Source organism: Equus quagga, chromosome 1 (genome assembly GCF_021613505.1).
Source record: "Equus quagga isolate Etosha38 chromosome 1, UCLA_HA_Equagga_1.0, whole genome shotgun sequence".
In the NCBI taxonomy this organism is placed as follows: Eukaryota; Metazoa; Chordata; class Mammalia; order Perissodactyla; family Equidae; genus Equus; species Equus quagga.
The window spans coordinates 181,901,362-181,921,721 of record NC_060267.1 but is presented as its reverse complement, the minus strand read 5'-3'; the positions used below and the strand labels follow the sequence as shown (position 1 = coordinate 181,921,721).

The 20,360-nt window shown below is 39.7% G+C and overlaps 1 long non-coding RNA gene across 1 annotated transcript; it reads left to right on the top strand.

The window, feature by feature from the left end:
- Positions 1 to 1,611, top strand: LOC124226562 (uncharacterized). Its single transcript, XR_006885328.1, has 3 exons — positions 1 to 38; positions 149 to 224; positions 1,444 to 1,611. It is a non-coding gene; the product is annotated as an uncharacterized LOC124226562 (long non-coding RNA).
- The last annotated feature ends 18,749 nt before the right edge of the window (positions 1,612 to 20,360 follow it).

Genomic DNA, 20,360 nt, shown 5'->3' with positions numbered 1-20,360 from the left:
AGAACATCACGCAGCGCGGCAACGTCGCCAAGACCTCGGTGAGCCGCGCGCCGCCGCAGCCCCGGGAGCGGGCCGGGGGCCGGGGGGCGGCGCGGGGGCCGGGCCGCGGGGTGCCCCGCGTGTGAACCTGCGGCCTTTCCTTTTGCAGAGAAATGCTCCCGAAGAGAAGGCGTCCGTGGGACCCTGGCTGCTGGCTCTCTTTATTTTCGTCGTTTGTGGTTCTGGTGAGTGTTCGGGGGGCTTCCCTGCGGGAGGGTGGTGGGGACGGGTTGGGATGACGTGGTGACCCATCAGTGGTGGATCCTCCCCGCGTGGTCCTCAACCCACCTGCCGGGAGCGCCACATGATTCGGTTCCCTCTGAACCAAATTGCTTGTCCCACATATGTGCTCCAGAAACTTCTCCCGGCTTGGTTTGTGCCCACGGGAGATCAGGAAAAGGAGGTCGGGTCCTTAGGAATGGTCGACTTGGGAGAAGTCCAGACCGACACAAAAATACCCCCGGGGGTGAGAGTCGAGAGTGTTTTGTAGCCCCATTATCGGTGCCTTTGCAGAACAGAAGCCTGTGAGTATCGTGTCCATATGGGTGTTCGGACTTATTAATACAACCCAGGATCTGATGTCTTTATGTCAAAATTGGGTTTATTCTATAGAGTAAAGCTAGTACAAAGGATTGATCCACTCCAGAGGAAATGTACCTGCTTGGGAATTTAATGTATGAGACCAGTGTTTTGAGATTGATGAAAGAAACGTTTGACATATGGTAGGAAAAATTAGTTATCAGAGCAGCTTGCTGTTAGAGGAACAGACGCGTGTCTCGGCAGATGGATTACAAAATGTCTTTCCTCTCTCCGTTTGTTATTTTAACGTGCGAGTTGTCGATGTGGAAGTCCGTGTTTCTGTTTTCCACGTTCTGACATTCTCAGGTTACTGAGATTTCTCAAACTGTGCACTTGCCTGTCTCCTAAACTTACCAGTTGGAAGCTTTCCCTGATAAATGGCCAAGAGCCAAGCAATTTATGTAACCTAAAGATTATTGAGTTTCAGCTTTGTGAGAATGAGGAAACATGCATACATTGTAGGCCAGGCCTTGAAAGGACATTTAATATTTAGGGATAAACCAAAATAATTGTATGCTAGAAAAAGCTGTTTGCTTTGATGCTTTAAAAGTTCTTTCTAAAATGATTGCTTATTTGTCAACTCTCTTGGACAGTTAGACAAAATTCAGAGAAGCTGAGATTGAAGAAAAATAACTTCCGGACATTTAATTGTTTTATTAATGCAGGCCAGCCTGTTTTCACTTCTTATTACAATGAAGTTACGTAGCATTTGCCAGTAACTGTAAGGGTACTCTTGGAGTCTGGAACTACCTTAATAAATATTTGTCAGTTGCAAGATCTGTTTTATTCAAAGCATGTTTTAATATTTGCTCTTTCTCTTTACAGCAATTTTCCAGATTATTCAAAGTATCAGGATGGGCATGTGAAGTGGCTGACCTTAAGATGTTTCCATTCTCCTGTGAATTTTAACTTGAACTCATTCCCAATGTTTGATACCCTGGTTAAAAACAATTCAGTAAAGTATCCTGCCTCAGAATGACTTTTCATACCATCCTTCGTGTGTCATTCCAAGGTTTCTTCACGAGTCATTCCAATTTTCTAGTCCATACCACAGTGCCTTGCAAAAGCACCACATGAATAAAGCAATAAAATTTGATTGTTAAGCTACAGTAGTGGACCCTACTTATTCAGTCAGTAAAGAGTAAGTTTTTTTTTAATGTGGTTATTAAAACAGTATACCGTATAGATAATTAGATTAAATCTGTGTAGACAGGGTCTGGATTTTGTTAATCCTGATGTGTAAATGCAATTAGCTTAATTTAAAATTCGGAATCTCATGGTTTTGATATAGCTAGGCACTTTATTACTGTTTCTTGAATTGAAAGCACACTCCCATACAGGGTCTTCTAACTGTCCTGTAATAAAGTGCTGATAAACGGAACAACTAGACAGTCAGCCTAGTTTTCCCACAATCTTTAGCACCTAAAAAATTTTAAAAGCTTGTAAATGCCTAATATAAAGGCAGATGCTAACAACCACAATGTCTGTGTTAACAATATTATTTCTATGACACGACCTTGGATTTTGCATGAGGGAACATGCTAACCTAAGTTGCCGTAAGAAAACGTGGGTTAGCGTTTTGCAACTTCATCAGTCACTTCAGTCTCACTGCAAGCTGCCGTGGTGGAGGAGAGTCAGAGAAGGTTTGCTTGTGTCACCATCGATGGCACCGGAATTACTTTAATGTATCAAAGCGGGGTCTACTATGCTAGACAACGTTTTAAGGGAAAATACTACTAAAAATGGATGCCTCGTCAGGACATACTGTTGAGACCAGTGTGCCGTAAGATGTTAGCATGTTAACAGCACTTTCAATACCAAAAAGGGCACATCAACTAAAAAGTTAGACTTAGTTTGGGAATGCTTTTTCTAGATTTATGATTAGAATTCTGTTAGGGTATTAGATAGACTAAAGTGTCATCTGCAATTAAATGGATTTACTGACAAGGATCAGTCTTTAGTCTTCCCTTTGTTTGACTTTATAGGTTATGATTGATCGAACTTTCTTTTTACTAACGGTAAGGGTGAGTGATAAGGCAGGTTTTGGGTTTCTTGGTACTATTGAAAATTGCAAGCATTGGCTATTTAAATACTTAGCCATAACTTGATGAAAAAAGCCTGAGAAGTGTCTATGTATTAATGAATCGGAAAGAAAGCTGCTCGTTTGCTTTAATTGCCTCAGGATATCTCTTTTAAAATAAGCTGTTTTAAGAGGAACTGAAGGGAAATGTGCTACCTAGTCTACACACGGTGAGAGTCTCAGAGAGCGCCTCTGATCCCCCGAGTGTGGGGGGAGCGAGGGAGGGGAGTTGGTAAGGATGTGTAGGAACTTGAGTACTCTGGAATAGAAAAGGAATCGGCCAACCTTGCGCCAGCAGGTTTTCATCTACATTGTTACCTGCCTTTCTCACCCAGGAAATCAACCCCTGTACTTGTTTCCCTCTTTGAAACAAGTGTCCTGGTTAACATTCTGTTTCATTGTAACTTTAAAAATGAAAGTTACTCTAAATTCATAGCAGGTGCCTTATTCTTTGCTTTGAGTCAGACCATTCCATAGCAGAATTTCCCTTGGTGTACTATAATTGGCTTTAAGATGTTGGTTTTTTTGTTTTTGTCTTAATGCACAGTGTATTAATTTGACTGTTAAATTGCTATAGCTAGCAATCGTTCTACATATGTGAAGTTGCATTCCCTTTGTATTTCATGTGTACTTTACCGATTGAGTACATTTTATACTAAGGATGGATTATGCATGTTTGGAACAATGAAAGCTATGTCTTATTTGATTTATCCTTTAAAAATAAAGTTCCCTGAATATTTGATGGCTTCTAAAAGGAAGTGATTTTACAGAGTTCTTATCTGAGTGTACTTTTTATAGTTAATAGACAATGATTTTACAGAATGAGTAGTAGTACGTTGTATTTGAGTTAAAAGAAATAGTTCCCAGAGGCACAGATTTACGGTTAAAACTGGGAATAGGTAGCAAGAAAAATACATAAAAAGCACAATGAATTAAATACTTCCCCATCCAAGATTTACGCTCAAGGCATTGAGTCTGCTTTAAGGGAAAAGCACAGTTCTTTTGATCTCTGTTTCCCAACTGAATTTTATATGTCATCAAATGTTGATCACAGTATGAGAATAAATACTTTATTGGGGTTGTCTACATTGTCCAATTACTTTTTGTAATTTAGCTATAACATTTCAAGAAGCTGTCAGTGATTTCATAGTATCTGTTGGGTTGTATATAGTGTTGCTCAAAATAGAGTGGGCTTCCAAAGAAAGTAAAGATTTTCGTTTGTAATGGAGTGCATTGTAATGGGCTTGGACTTAGGACGCTGAAGAACTGTGGGTTCAGCTGAGGCCCTGGCTCTTCTCCCTGAGGTTCCTGGAGGTTTACTGGCACCGAGGATTACCGTGCAGCTCCCAGTTATGTTCTTGGGAGCCACGCCAACAAAATGGCATTGTGCTTTAGCATCTGTAAAATTTAGAACATCATCAAATTTTCCACTTAGAAATTGATCTGAAGTTTGATTTGTCCTTACCTACCTTTTTAGTTGTTTTGTTATTGTTTTAGACGTAAACCACAACTTTAAGAGGTAGGAGTTGGGTTCAGCTGCAAATCGTCTGTCAGCCCTCAGAGAACCCTTTCCTGTGTGAACTTAGCCCGCTCTCCCTGCTAGTACTGCTTTCTCGTCAGTTGAACCAGGACAAAAATATCCTAATTTGGAAAGAGTACTAACGAGCAATCAAAGGCTGGAAATTAAGCTGAAGGGAAAAATTCAACTGTCTGGACTTAAATAATTCAAAGTAAATTCATGTAGATCACAGAATCATAAAGATAGAAAGGACATGGGAAATTTAGTCCAAGTGCCTCAGTTTGCAGATAAATAAAAAATTCATTTATTCAATGAATATTGAGTAACGTATGGGCCAAATGTGGAGTTAGAGCTGTGAATACAGAATCCCAGCACTTAAGTGGGGGAAAGACAATAAAATGAAGCGACCAGAATTGTGATAAGTATTTCCAAGGAAAAGTAAAACCAGGTCAACGGTGTCTGTCCTTGGGGAGCTAGTGCAGGCAGAGTAGAAACGGAGCAAGTTTCCTTGACCCACGGTGCCCTCGGGGAGCCAAAGGAATGATTGCAAAACTTCCACACGAACACTTCTGTTTTCATGAGCTCTTCGCTTCTGCTTTTAGCAGAGCTCTTAAATTTTTTTTCATGTTGCCAATTCAAAGAAGAAAAAAAGAACTTGTCCTTTTATGGATGCAATTTCTTTTGAAGATGAATAAGTGACAAGTTTACTCTTGGCATTTCCTGTACAGCCCCAAAATATGAAGATTGAATCAATAATGTTATCCACTGTAACATATTCGAGTACATTTTTAAAAAGTATTTTGCCATAATTTATTGTATTTTGTTTTAAAATTTTTCATCTGTGATGTTGAAAAATAATTCTCATTTGATAGTCCAGTAGTCAAAAACATGCAGTCATGTGCCCTTCATAGATAGATTTTATATCTAAGTTTCAGTGAATAAACCCTGTGTGGCTTCTTTTCCAGCGTGCAAAGTTCTACTTTGGGATGCAGATGGAATTAAAACAAATCCGCAAATTTAAATAATTAAAACTATGATTTTCAATATCATTCTTTTCTCACTGCTGTGGAGAAAGTCTCTGAAACAGTGGAATGAGAATAATTGATTTTAGAGCTGCAAGGAACTTGAGCAATGATCTGATTGACCTTTACTTTACTCCTGAGGAAATCATGGCCTAGAAGAGTTCTTTGCCATCACCGATGAACCAGTAGCGGGGCAAGGATTAGAAAACTGGTCTTGTGATCATAACCAAACGGGCTCTTTAATATACTGAGTGCTAAGGAATTAAGATTCTTTAGGACTGTCTCATTTCATTTTAGGAGGTGGTTTATTAATCTCATGAACCGCTGTGAGTGTTCCGTGAAGGTAAAATCTGAAGGTTTAATCAACTTCAGTGGCTTCCCACTGCTGTTGGGATGAAATCACTCTTTAGCTTTGATTTTCGTGGCGCTTCACGACATGGCCCAACCTACCTTCCCACCCTTGTCCCCCACGGCTCCCCTCCATAGCCCTGTTCCAGCCCCAAGAGTCTACTTTCCCTTTTCAGATACCTCGTTCTTTCCTTGAGTGTTTTTGCTCATTTTCCCGACATTACAAAACTGTCTATCCTTCAAAGTGTAGCCTAAATTTCACCTCCTCTGGGAAGGTTTCCCTCGCCATATGAGTCAGAAACACTCTCTTTGGGATTGATGACTCTGGACTAGTTAGCATTGATTATGTTACTGCACACAATTGCGGTTCTCTGCCTGATGTGCATAAGAAGCCAATTAATTATGACATCAGCCTTTGGGGAAAGAAGTCAGCTTTATTCTGTCAGATTCATCTGCAGGGAGACAAGGGGGGGTGTGCCCTCAGATCTATCTCCCCGATTCAGGATTTGGGGCAAAATTTAAGAGTTTAGGGAGAACCGACTGGCACGCAGAAACACTGGCGGGACAGGTTTTGATTGGTGGGCTTCTAAACGTTTATGACAGAGTTCTAAACATTTACAATGAGGCCCTAAGCATTTCTGATGAAGTGGGGAAGGAATTTTAACACCGGGTCTTCCTGAACGAGGGACCCCCTGCTTCTGATAAGAGTCCGACTTTCAAGTTCCACTTGTGTCCTGGTCCTTTGGCTCCATGGGAAGGAGGATCTTTGGTTCCGCAGTCATTTCGGGGCAAGACATTTTTGCACATGTTCTGGCTGTGTGACTTTGCAAATTTTCTGACTGACAATCCTTAATCACTCTGTTGGTAAGATGGGGTCAGTTGAACTGGTCCCGGAGGGCCTGTTACCATTATGTTATCATATTTATTAGTTTTCTCTCTCAGTTTCTCAGCTAGAGTATGGAATCCTTAAGAACAAATGCCATCTTTCCTTCTTTTTCATTCTTTTTTCATCTGCTCTTACCACCCCCAAGGCTAGTATGAAACTTTGTACACACAGGTGAGCTCAACATTTCAGTTGAGTGATAAAGTGAAAGAGAGCAACAAATGCCCCATCGTATCAGAATAATCTTTAAAGTAAGAATGTGTCTTGTCAAATCATCCACCCGTGATGTAACCGTCATCCCAACCACTTCCAATCCTGGCAACTCTGGCGAGGGGCTGGCTCAGCACCAGAATTCAGTCCACAACTCTCCCAGGATAGGCTTGATATCAGTAAATACATCAACAGTGATATTTGTCCTTCAGTCATATTTGAGAACCGTTCATAATAAGTGTCATTAAGGAAACCAAAAGTGCTTTATAAAGAAAGCTGACACCTCACCACACCAGTCTGTCCAGTTACGAGGAAGGAGTCCAGCAACCACACTTGCTGTTTAGAACAAGTGCTGGGGGCTGTCAGCTGCCCTGTCCCCAGCCCCATCCTAGGGCACAGGAAGGGGCCAGGGTGCCGCACGGGTGCACCCCTCTCCACACCAGCCAGTGAACCCAGAATGCTCTGTGCCCCCCAAACCAGATCCAGTCCCCAGAAGGGGTAGCTCATTCTCTTCACAGAGGAATTCCCTACGACAAGGCCACAAGAGATTGACTACCATTTAGGATGTGACCAGATCTCATACGTCGGGCGAACGAGACTCCCAGGGCCCACAGCGCGCAGAGCTTGGGGAGGGCGCTTAGCTCCAGGCCGAGGAGCTCTATGGGCTGGGGCGGGGGTGGGGGAGCCACCAGGGCGCTGCCCATTTATTTCTGTTTGATGCGTGGGGCACCAATTAGTGAATAACTGTAAGATTCTAGGGCACAAATGCATCCGGGATTGAGACAGATTATAACTTCGGACAAAACCCAACTCATAAAGGTGAGTAAATCCTGGGAGTGTCCAAGCGTGTTTCTGCCTATCTCCAGCCTCCGTGACTTGTGTGCCACGCACCGTTTAATTACAGATGGGTCACACGGAGAAGGACAGTGCCACCCGAAGAGCATGACACCATCCCGAAATCTTGAAGTCATTTCTGCTTGGTTGAGAACCGCATCAGGTGAGATCCCTTTCTTTTGCCAAACATTGCGTTACAGTCCATCTGCACTGCCAGGCACACACAGGGAAAGCGGACCAGCGGAGTTAGTACCCAGCCTGTGCCAGCCGTCCGGTCTCCCGCTGCTCAGAGTGGCCAGGGGACCAGCATAACCTGGAAGCCTGTCAAGTAGGCAGAATCTCGAGCCCCGCTGGTGGCCCGCTGAACCAGAATTTGCATTTTCACAGGATCCCCAGGTGCTGTGTCGGCAGATTAAACTTTGACGCTTGTTGAGGCGGCATCTGAGTTCTGGTTTCCTGGCCTTAGACAACCCTCCCCCACCCCCCAACCCCTGCCCACCCTCCTTGGGCTTCATTCTCTTCACCTAAGAAAAAGGAAACACCCTACTGTCTCACGCAACTGTTATGAAACCTAATGATGGTAAAAGCACTTTGAAAAGTTAAAAATGTTCTATGCAAATAAGATTCCACTAACTTTGTGAACTGCAAAACCCAAGAGATCTCTGATAGGGTGAGGGGCTTTCCTCACTGACAACAAAAAGGAAGGGTGCCTCCACATTTGACTTGACAGGAAGTCACTGACTTTCTTAGGATCGCTTGCTCTTTATACATCTGGGACCATAATTTTACCTTTCCAAAGTTTTGCCTTCTGAATGGCTTCTCAAAACTTATAGGACCGTGAATCATATTCAGCTAATTAGCCCCCACCATGAAATACTTTGCATGTCCCGGGTTCTCATGGAGGAGCTGTTGCATTTGGAAAAGTGAAGAGAAACCAGGGATTAGATTGGTTTCAAAGACTTCTTCTCCACATGGGTTACCCCTGCTTCAGAGCCTCTTGTGACGCCCTCCTATTACTTCACATCCAGATGGCCATCACTGGGGAGGTGCGGCAACGTCACCTGCAGGTAAGGCCACCTCAGGCATAACAAGGGCACTTGGCAAATATACAGGCTCGTAGAACTTGCCATTGAAAAGGCTTGAATTCCCATGAAAAGAAAGCAGAAAATCATTGAGACAAAATATATGGAATTTGATTTGATACTTTCACTCATTTTAAAAATAATCTTAGATTTACAGAAAAGTTGTAGAAAAGATAGTACAGAAAGTTTCTTCATATGCTTCACTCAGTTTCTGCTAATGTAAATATCTTATATAGCCATGGTCCACTTGTCAAGACCAAGAAGTTAATACGGGAGCAATGCTATTAACTAAATTAGGACACTGATTTCACCAGTTTTTCCTCTAATGTCCTTTTTCTGTCTTAGGATCCAGTCCAAGCTAGCACATTGCCATTTACCTTTCACTTTTTTTTTTTAATTGAGCAAATTGTGCCTAATATAGAATATTGTGCTTCGGATTTTTAAATATTTTAATTACAAAAAATTTCAGATGTACAGAAAATATTACATGATGTCTACATGCCATCGTCAACATGCAACAGTTGTTAACATTTTGCCATATTTGCTTTAAAGCTCTTTTTTTTTAAATATAAACAGGAGGCCGGCTCAGTGGCCGAGTGGTTAAGTTCGCGCGCTCTGCTGCGGCGGGCCAGGGTTCGGATCCTGGGCACGGACATGGCACCGCTCGTCAGGCCATGTTGAGGCGGCGTCCCACATCCCACAACCAAAAGGACCTGCAACTAAGATGTACAACTATGTACAGGGGGGTTTGAGGAGAAAAAAAGAAGATTGGCAACAGTTGTTAGCTCAGGTGCCAATCTTTAAAAAATATATATATATATATATATATATAAATAAAATGTTAAAGACATGAAGAAAACACTCCTTTGCCTTCTGAAGTGAGTGTAGGCCATTCATATATATTTTTGTACGTTTACTCCACATATACAAAGTCATAAACCATACATATTCTTGTTTTGTGGACTTCTAAGAATTACGTAGGTAGTATCAAGCGTACATTTCATATGCAATTTTACCTTCACTCAACACTGTTTTGAGGTTTCTCCAGTGGATCCAATTCATTCATTTCAATTGCCACGTAGAGTATACCCTTTATGAATAAGCCACGTTTACTCATCTAGACTCCTTCTGAGAGATGTTGAGGCTGTTTCTACTTGTTCTTTGTCAAAGTCTGGGCTGTAATGAATGTTGACATTTATACATTGTTTCTTGGTGTAGATGTATATAGAGTTTCTCTAGGCTAGCTGTGGAATTTCTGGGCATGAGGTTTGTGCATCTTCAAATGTATTGGGTATGGTGAAATCACTATCCAAAAAAGGTTCCAAAAAATTAAATTTCCACCAGCAATGTGTAAGAGTTCCTATTTCCTCAAGAGCTCGCTTAAGTTTCATTTTATCAGACATTAACTTTTACCCTTCAAATAGGAAGGTAAGTCTCCGTGTTGTTTTAATACACATTTCTCTGATTACTGGCAAGGTTGAGCAACTTTTTCCTGTGCTGGGTTTGTATCTGTTCTTTGTCACTTTGTATCCATGTGACCTTGGGCAATCTATGTAAGTCTCAGTTTTCTCAACTTAAGGAGCTCATAGAAAAGGGACTGGCACACAGAGATGCCCAGATTGCCCTGAGGCATTCCCGTCCCCAGACTTGAAGTCAGTGTCAGCCATTTGCTCAGAGTGCTGTGGTTCTCTTCACCAGGATGTGGTCTGCAGAGGTCCCAGCCTGAACTCGGTGGGAGTCCACGGACATACCACCATGAACATGCCCCAGCTCATCTGAGCAATATGGCAGCTCCTGGCAACTGGGTTCTCGTTGCTTCTAAGACTTATAGTGACCAAACCTAGAAAATATGTATTTTTAAGAGAAAATACGTCAGGAATTTATATTGCTATTTCCAATTCAAATGTAAGATTACAGGTTTTCGTTTAGTTCTTGTATTTTATATTTGTATCCTTTTTCTTCTTAGATTAAAAGTTTTAGTTCCTAACAACATTGATACAATTTTTAGTTGCTTTGTCCTACTAAACATACAATAGTTTCAAAATACAATAACAATTTTATTATTAACAATATGATTACTGAAAACAGTTTTTAAAAAATACTTCTGTGCAGTTCTTTTTGCCCTTAGGCAATATTTCATGAGGGATATAGAGTCAATTACTGGCTGTTAAGTCACCTGAAATTTCTCTCTGTGGTCATGCCACTAATTTGATGCACAGTCAGGTTCATTTGTTCTATATGATTTTGGTTTTCAGGATTTGCTTTAAAAAATTTTTTTTAACAGCTTTATTGAGGTCTAACTCACATGCCATACAATTCACTCATTTAAAGTATACGTTTAAATGGTTTCTAGTATATTCAGAGTTGTGCAACCATCACCACAATCACAACATTTGTATCACCTCAAAAAGAAACCTAGTACCCTTTGGCTATCACCTCTCAACCCCCCACCTCCCCAACTCCATGGCCTAAAGCAACCACTAATTTGCTTTCTGTCTCTATTTATTTGCCTATTATGGACATTTCATATAAATGAATTCATTTAACATGTGGTATTTTGTGACTGGCTTCATCCATGTCGTAGCATGTGTCAGTACTTCACACTTTTTTACGGCTGAACAATATTCCACTATATGCATATACCACATTTTGTGGATCCACTCATCGGTTGATGGAGAGAGTTGTGTTGTTTCTACCTTTGACTATTATGAGTAATGCTGCTATGAACATTTGTGTACAAGTTTTTGTGTGAACATATGTTTCCATTTCTCTTGGATATGTACCTAGGAGTAGAATTGCTTGGTTCAAACGGTAACTCTATGTTTAAGTTTTTTTGAGCCCTGCCAGATTGTTTTCCAAAGCAGCTGCCCCACTTTACATTCCCACCTGCGGTGTCTAAGGGTTCCAATTTCTCTACATCCTTATCAAAATTTGTGATTATTATCTTTTTGATTCTAGCCATCCTAGTGGGTATGAAGCAATATCTTATTGTGGTTTTAATTTGCATTTCCCTGACGGCTAATGATTTTCATGTGCTTATTGGCCATGTGTATATCTTCTTAGATGAGATATCTATGCAGATCCTTTGCTGACTTTTATTTTATTTTATTTTGGTAAGAACACAATATAAGACCTCTTTTGCCTATTTTAAAATTTGGATTATTTCCAGGGGCTGGCCCCATGGTCTAGTGGTTAAGTTCGGCACACTCTGCTTCTGTGGCCTGGGTTCAGTTCCTGGGCATGGACATATACCACTTGTCAGTGACCATGCTGTGGCAGTGATGAATGTACAAAATAGAAGAAGATTCACACAGATGTTAGCTCAGGGCGAATCTTCCTCAGGAAAAAAAATTGAGGTTTTTCTTATTATTGAGTCGTAAGAGCTCTTTATATAATTCTAGATACAAGTCCTTTATCAGATATATGATTTGAAAATATTGTTTCCCAGTCTACAGGTTGTCTTTTTAACTTACTTGATAGTATCTTTTGAAGCACAAAAGATTTTTTTTTAAGATTTTATTTTTCCTTTTTCTCCCCAAAGCCCCCAGTTACATAGTTATGTATTTTTAGTTGTGGGTCCTTCTAGTTGTGGCATGTGGGATGCCACCTCAGCATGGCTTGATGAGCGGTGCCGTGTCTGCACCCAGGATCTGAACCAGCGAAACCCTGGGCCGTGGAAGTGGAGCGCATGAACTTAACCCCTCGGCCATGGGGCCGGCCCCCTGAAGCACAAAAGTTTTAAATTTAAATGAAGTCCAATTCATCTGTTTCTTTTGTTGCTTGTGCTTTGGTGTCATATCTAAGAACCTACTGCCAAATCCAAGGTTGTGAAGATTTACCCCTATGTTTTCTTCTAAGGGTTTTATAGTTTTGGCTCTTACATTTAGGTCTTTGAGTTAATTTTTGTATATGGTATGAGGTAAGGGTTCAATTCTATTCTTTTGTGTGTAGCTATCCAGTTGTTTCAGCATGATTTGTTAAAAAGACTATCGTTTTCCCATTGAATTGTCTTGGCATCCTCCTCGAAAACTCAATTGACCATATATACATGTTTTTTTTAAATTAATTAATTTATTTGTCTATTTTATATATATATATATATTTTTTTTTTTTGAGGAAGATTAACCCTGAGCTAACTGCTGCCAATCCTCCTCTTTTTGCTGAGGAAGGCTGGCCCTGAGCTAACATCCGTGCCCATCCTCCTCTACTTTATATGTGGAACACCTACCACAGCATGGCGTGCCAAGCAGTGCCATGTTCCCACCCGGGATCCGAACTGGCGAACTCGGGCTGCTGAAGCGGAACGTGTGAACTTAACCTCTGTGCCACTGGGCCAGCCCAACATGGGTTTATTTCTAGACTTTCAATTCTATTCCATTGATCGATATGGCTAGCTGTATGCCAGTACCACAGTGTCTTGCTAGTAAGTTGTAGTAAGTTTTTGCAGTAAGTTTTGAAATCAGGAAGTATGAGTCATCCAACTTTTCTTCTTTTTCAAGATTATTTTGGCTATTCTGAGTCCCTTGAGTTTCCATATGAATTTTAGTATCCACGGCTGGCATTCTAATAGGGATGGTGTTGAACCTGTAGATTGATCTGGGGAGCATTGCCATTTTGACAATATTGAGTCTTCCAATCCAGGAACATGGGATGTCTTTTTCACATTTAGGTTTTCATTTATTTCTTTCAACAATGTTTTATAGTTGGCACTTTTGTTAAATTTGTTCCTAAGTACTTTATTCTTTTTGATTCCATTGTAAATGGAATTGTTTTCTTAATTTCCTTTTTGTTTGCTCAGTGCTACTACACAGAAATACAATTTGTTTCTGTCTATTGACCTTGTGTCCTGCAACCTTAGTGAGCTCAGTTTTTAGTTCTAATTGTTTTTTAGTGGATTCCTTAAGATTTTTCTACATACAAGATTATGTTGTCTGCAAATAAAGACGGTTTTACTTCTTTTCTTTCCAATCAGAATGCCTTTTTTTTCCTTGCCTAATTACTCTGACTAGAACCTCCAGTACAATAATGACTACAAGTGGCGATGGTAGATATCTTCATCTTGTTCCTGATCTCAGGAGGAAGGCATTCAGTCTTTCACCATTAAATGTGATGTGCGCTGTGTGTTTTTTGTAGATGCCTTTTTTTCAGGTAGAGATTTTTAGTTTGAAGTATTTTGTTGAGGACTTCTGCACCCATATTCGTAAGAGATTTTGGATGGTTGTCATGTCTTGAGATGTGTTTGTCTGATTCTGGTATCAGGGTGATACGGGTTCGTAGACTGAAAGGGGAGAGTTCTTCCTCCTTTATTTCTTGGAAGAGTTTATGTATTAATTCTTCTTTAAATGTTTGGTAGAACTCACTAGTGAACAGCAATCATTTCACAACATCTACGTATATAAAATCATTATGTTGTACACCTTAAACTTATAATAAAATGTTATATGTCAGTTGTGTCTCAATAAAATTGGGGGGTGGGGAGGATTCACGAGTGAAGTCATCTGGGTCAGGACTTTTCTCTGTAGATAGTTTTTCAAATTACAAATTCAATCTCTTTATGTAGTTAGGTCTAGTTAGATTTTCTATTTCTTCCTGACTCAGTTTGTGTCTCTGTAGGAATTTGTCCATTTTATCTGAGTTATCTAAATGTATTGGCACATAATAGTTCATAATATTCCTTCATTATACTTTTTATTTCTGTAATATGAGTAGTAGTGTCCCTCTTACATTTGAGCCTTCTCTCTTTTTCTTGATCAATCTAGCTATAGGTTTGTCAACTTTGTTGTTCTTTTCAAAGAAACAAAATTTGGGTTTATTAATTTTCTCTATTGTTTTTCTATTCTCTATTTTTTAAATTTCTGCTCTGTAGCCACTGAAATTCTTGGCTTTCTTGTATGGGCATGGAAACTCTGCTTTATGAATGAGTTGGGGTGAGGGGAATCAGACCCCCGTATTCTCAGTGTGCCAAACCCAAAGTACAGCCTCTGTCCCACGAGCGGGAGCTGGCTGGAAGAGGGGAGTCCTGTGTTCGTGGCTGCATCCATCTGGAGTGGAGCTTCCATCACTTTGAGTTCGGAGGGGAAGGGAGCAGGTCGTGGTTCAGATGCCACAGACTCACTGTTCTTATTGAGGTTTAGCAGATTTTCTTGAAGAACTGTTTCTTCATTTGCTGTATGGCCTAAAGACCATTTCTAGAGAATTGAAATTTTTAAAGTGATTTTCACCAATTTCACTGTGGAATGGGACTACAAAAGTCCTTACATTACCATGCCAGAAATAGACCCTTAGGGGTTGCTTTTTAATTTGATTTCACAACTAGGTAACATATTTACATGATTCCAAAATCAAATCTATTAAACAATGTATATTCAGAGAAACCCAGTTCCTATTCCTGTCTTTTCTCCTCTATTGCTTTTCTCTGGAATAAGGTTAAAGATTTTTACACTGGGATATAGTTAATACACCATAGCATTTGCCTTTTAAAGTGTACAATTCAGTGGCTTTTAGTATATTTACAAAGTTTTGCAACCATCATCACTATCTAATTTCAGAATATTTTTTCTCTCCCAAAAGAAACCCCATATTGTTAGCAATCACTCCCCATTTTCCATTCTCCCCAGCCCCTGGCAACCACTAATCTACTTTCTTTCTCTCTGGATTTGCCTATTCAGGACTTTTCATATCAATGGAATAATCCAATATGTGGTCTTTTGTGACTGACTTCTTTCACTTGCGTAATGTGTTCAAGGTTCATTCATATTGCAGCATGGATCAATACTTCACTCGTGTTTATGGCTGGATGATATTCCATTGTATGAATATAACACAATTTGTTTCCTCCTTCATCAGTTGATGGACGTTTGAATTGTTTCCATTTTTTGGGTATTACGAATAATGCTGCTATCAACATTCATGTTCAAGTTTCTGTGTGGACATATGTGTTTTCTTTTCTCTTGGGTATCCCTTAACAGTGGAATTGCTCGATTATGGATAATCTTTTGCAAAAAGGTTTTTTAAATTCTTCCATAGATAGATGGATAGATGGAGGCATAAGTAGAGACATGGATACAGAGGTCATCACTTTCTTAGGTAAGTGGTAGCATTGCATACATATACTTTTCTTCACTTTGCTTTTTTTCACTTAAACTATATCCTGGAAAATAAAATAAAAACATATACATGCTGGACGTCAGTCTGTATCGCTATATAAATATTCCTCACTTCCTTTTACAGCTGCACGATCAGTATGTGCCGTGATTTATTCAATCAGTAACCTACTCACGGACATTCGGGTTGTTTTTGTCTCTCTGGCTATTACAAATTGAACTGAAATAAATTGCCTTATGTATATACATTTTCATTTTTTTGCACATATATTTTTAAGATAAATTCTCAGCTGTGAGATTTCTGGGTCAAAGGATAAATGCAGGTGGGTACAGATGGTCACTAACTTACGATGGTTCGACTTACAATTTGTCAACTTTACGATGGTGCAAAAGAGATAAGCGTTCGGTAGAAAGTGTACCGGGAATTTTGAGTTTTGATCTGTTCCCAGGCTAGTGACATGCGGTACAGTACTCCCCTGTGATGCTGGGCACGGGCAGCCACAGCTCCCAGTCAGCCCCACAATCACAAGGGTAAACAACCCACACACTCAAAACCCTCTGCACCCGTGAGGCCATTCTTTTTCTCACTTTCAGTACAGTATTTAGTCAATTACATGAGATACTCAACAGTTTGTTATAAAATAGGCTTTGTGTTAGATGATTTTGCCCAATTGTAGGCCAATGTCAGTGTTCCAGGCACATTTCTGGTAGGGAGGCTGAGCTAGGATGTTGGGTAGGTTAGGCGTATTAAATGCATTTTTGATGTGTGATATTTTCAATTTACGATGGGTTTATTGGGATGTAACCCCATCATAAATCAAGAAAGGGGGCCGGCCCCATGGCCGAGTGGTTAAGTTTGCTGGCTCCGCTGCGGAGGCCCAGGGTTTCACTGGTTCGGATCCTGGGCGAGGACGTGGCAGCGCTCGTCAGGCCACGTTGAGGCGGCATCCTACATGCCACAACTAGAAGGACCCACAACTGAAATATACAACTACATGACGGGGGGGATTTGGGGATACAAAGCAGGAAAAAAAAAAGATTGCAACAGTTGTTAGCTCAGGTGCCAATCTTAAAAGAATAAATAAATAAATAAATAAATAAAGGAAGATCTGTATTATCAAATTCCTTTCCGCTGAAGTTGCTCTATTTTATATTTCCCCAGCCACTGTACCTCGTGGTCACTTTTTATAATATGCTATATATGATTGAAAATAGTGTGTATTTTCTAGTTTTTGGTGCCAGTTCTGTGTTTGTTTCTTTGATCAAATTGCTGATTATGTTGTTCAAATCTAGATTCTTATTAATTTTTTAACTTTTTGATAGAAGTTTATGGGTTTGTAAATTTCTTCTAATATTTCCGTTCATTTTTGCTTTAAATATTTTGAGGCTATGTAAGATGTATTCACATTCAGGGACACCTTTTGGATAGGGTTTTTTTTTTTCATTACGTTGTATCCACCTTAATCTCTAATAATGCTTTTTGACTTAATCTATTATATTTCACGTTGAAGAGATACATATATATGTATTTGTATACGCACCTTTCTTTTGGACGCTGTGTAGTGTCTTTTTCTATCCCTTTGTATTCAATCTTTCTACGTTATGTTTTTACATATCTATTTAAATAGCATATACTTGAATTCTGATTATGTTTTTATGTAGTTAAAAAAATTGTCTTTAGTTCATTTATGTGTATTATAATTAGTGATGTTTCTGGATTTATTTCTACTATCATATTTATTGTTTTCTCTTTACCATGTGTTTTATTATTATTATTTTGCTTTATTTTTAACTTCCATTTCTGCCTTCTATTAGATTGATTGAGATTTGAGATTTCTGGGGTTTTTTTAAGGAAAAAGTCTGTCTCAGCAGCATGACATTTTCTTTTTTATAATTTTTACCTGTGGCTCTTTTATTTCAGAAATTGGAGACCATCTTTTCACTAAGGTGTAGCTCCTTCCTCTCCTCCTGGCTTAAAGATAATTTGATAATATGAAATTATTTTCATTTCTAAATCATAATTTAAGTATACAGAAAGCACACAAAATTGTAGCTGACAACGTATGATGTTTTTGAAAAGAAGACATTTTTATCTCAATCTTTTGTACTGTACTGTAAAAATATTCTTTAAATGCTTGCCATCAAAAGATACACTGCTTTGAATATCCCTCTTATTAGGAAATACACACTAAAATATTTAGAGGTGAAAACTCATGATGTATGTAACTTGTCTGCAAATGGTTCAGGAAAATAATTATAAATAGTTAGAAAGAAGAGATAGTGGTCAAAGTGAATGGTATAAAATGTTAATGATAGGTAAATGGAGGTGAAGGGTGTATGACTGTTTTTGGTGTTGTTTTTATATTTGCAACATTTTATAACTTTGAAATTATTTCCAAAGAAAAAGTTTAAAACCTCCATTTTTAGCAAAATATATAAAGAAAATTTCTTTTGTTTGTGAAATTTTCCATTCACATTAGGTAAAAAAAAAAAAAGTGAACGGATGTGTCTTTTTTTTTTTTTTTTTTGAGGAAGATCAGCCCTGAGCTAACATCTGTGCCCATCTTACTCCACTTTATACATGGGACACCTGCCACAGCATGTCTTGCCAAGTGGTGCCGTGTCCGCACCGGGGATCCGAACCTGCCAACCCCAAGCTGCCAAGAAGCGGAAAGTGTGCACTTAACCACTGGGCCGCCCCTGATATGTCAGTTCTGATGATGGTTGGGTGCCACCCAGTGTTCAATTTCTGCAACTACTAATCTTACAAATTCAAACCCAACCTCTCAAAATTGTCTTTGGAAACGGCTTTTTGTTGATTTCTTTATGTTGACAACATAAGAGTATGAAAATAATGTATGTGATCAAAATTAGTAAAAAAAAAAAAGCCACAAGCTACTAAGATACGAAAAAAGAGCCATGCATCATGATATCAAATGCAGATTTCTGCCTCCCTTAAATTTTTTCAGTCTCATGAGGACATTAAAACAGCTGGAGCATACAGAGAAACTCTGATCAGTGCACAGGCCAGTCAAAACTAGGGATTTACACGTAACCCATGATAATTGTAGGGCATAGTATTTATTCAAAACATCCATATACTCGAAGAGAAGTGGTCATAGCAGGAAAACTATTAACACTTTTTTCCTAAACAGAAGATGTGGCTTTTTTTTAACCCAAGTAAATTCCATTACAACAAAAGAACATAGTGGATTTAACACTTGACTTAAGATTATTCAGTATCATACATTTTTAAAGAAACAGAATACGTTAAAGGAAGCATCAAAAATCAATCTGCTAAACAAACTTCACTCATGCTAACGATGTTTTAGTCTTCGTCCATTGTGGCTGTGATCCAAACTGTGCAACAATCTTCCAGGCAATTGGAATGTAAAGTGTCGAGTTCAATCTGGTTCTCCTCAGTATCTTCACCATCATCTCCATCATCAAACTGGATTTTGCAATCATCTCTGGGAACAAATTTAACCTGCCTTTGACTGTAGCTTGTCCTGGAAACTCAACATATGCCTTCAGATGTCCACCTTTATTAGCAATGTACAGTCATGTGCCATATAACGATGTTTCAATCAACAACCGACTGCAGATCTGATAGTGGCCCCATAAGATTAGAGCCATATGGCCTAGGTGTGTAGAGGCTGTACCATCCAGGTTTGTCTAAGTAGACTCTATGATGTTCGCACAATGATGAAATCACCTAACGATGCATTTCTCAGAACGTAGCCCCTTTGTTGTGACGCACGACTGTATGTAAAATTGCATCATTTTGCTGTCCAATAGTCTTGCAAGCCCACCAATATAATGACTGAAGTTCTCATCCAAGTCTTTTTTCTCAGTTTCTTCTGACCATCAAAACATATTGCTTCCAACTGTCCATCTTCCAACATTCGGATCACCTGGGCCTGCCTGTCCATTCTCCTTGAACACCAGTTCTCTTATTTCAGTGTCATTCTCATGCCTACCTCTGCACCTGCTTTTACTCTTATTCTTGGCATGGCTGTGGTGGAGGTCTGGGTCTCTATCTCCCAGCCAGGTGCATGGGGCAGAGCAGTCATGGGAGGGTCGTGGCGGTGTGTGGGAGATCATCCGATTAAGCTTTCCTTATTTCCCTCTCCCCCCTCTATGCTTCATAGTCATATGTTCCATTTCTATTCGCTCAGTGAACACTTTTGAAACTCAACCAGGTATAATTGATGAAGTCTAACGTTAACCTTTTTTTCCGCCTTCGTTTTCTTTTTTCTTTGAGGAAGATTAGCCCTGAGCTAATGTCTGCCTTCAATCCTCCTCTTTTTGCTGAGGAAGACTGGGCCTGAGCTAACATCTGTGCCCGTCTTCCTCTACTTTATATGTGGGATGCCTGCCACAGCATAACTTAATACGCAGTGCATAGGTCTGAACCTGGGCTCCAAGCTGGAGAACCCCAGGCTGACGAAGCAGAATGTGTGAACTTAACTGCTGTGCCACTGGGCTGGCCCCAATTTCTGCCTTCTTGAACATAGACCTTAAAATGCTTTGATTTCGGTCATCTCCCTCTTCCATATTTTATGTTAATGTTGTCTAGTAATTTTTTTTTGCCCAAATTAGCTATATTATTTTTTCCATGAGCATGTGCTGTTTTTACATTTCTTGATGTTTATCAGTTT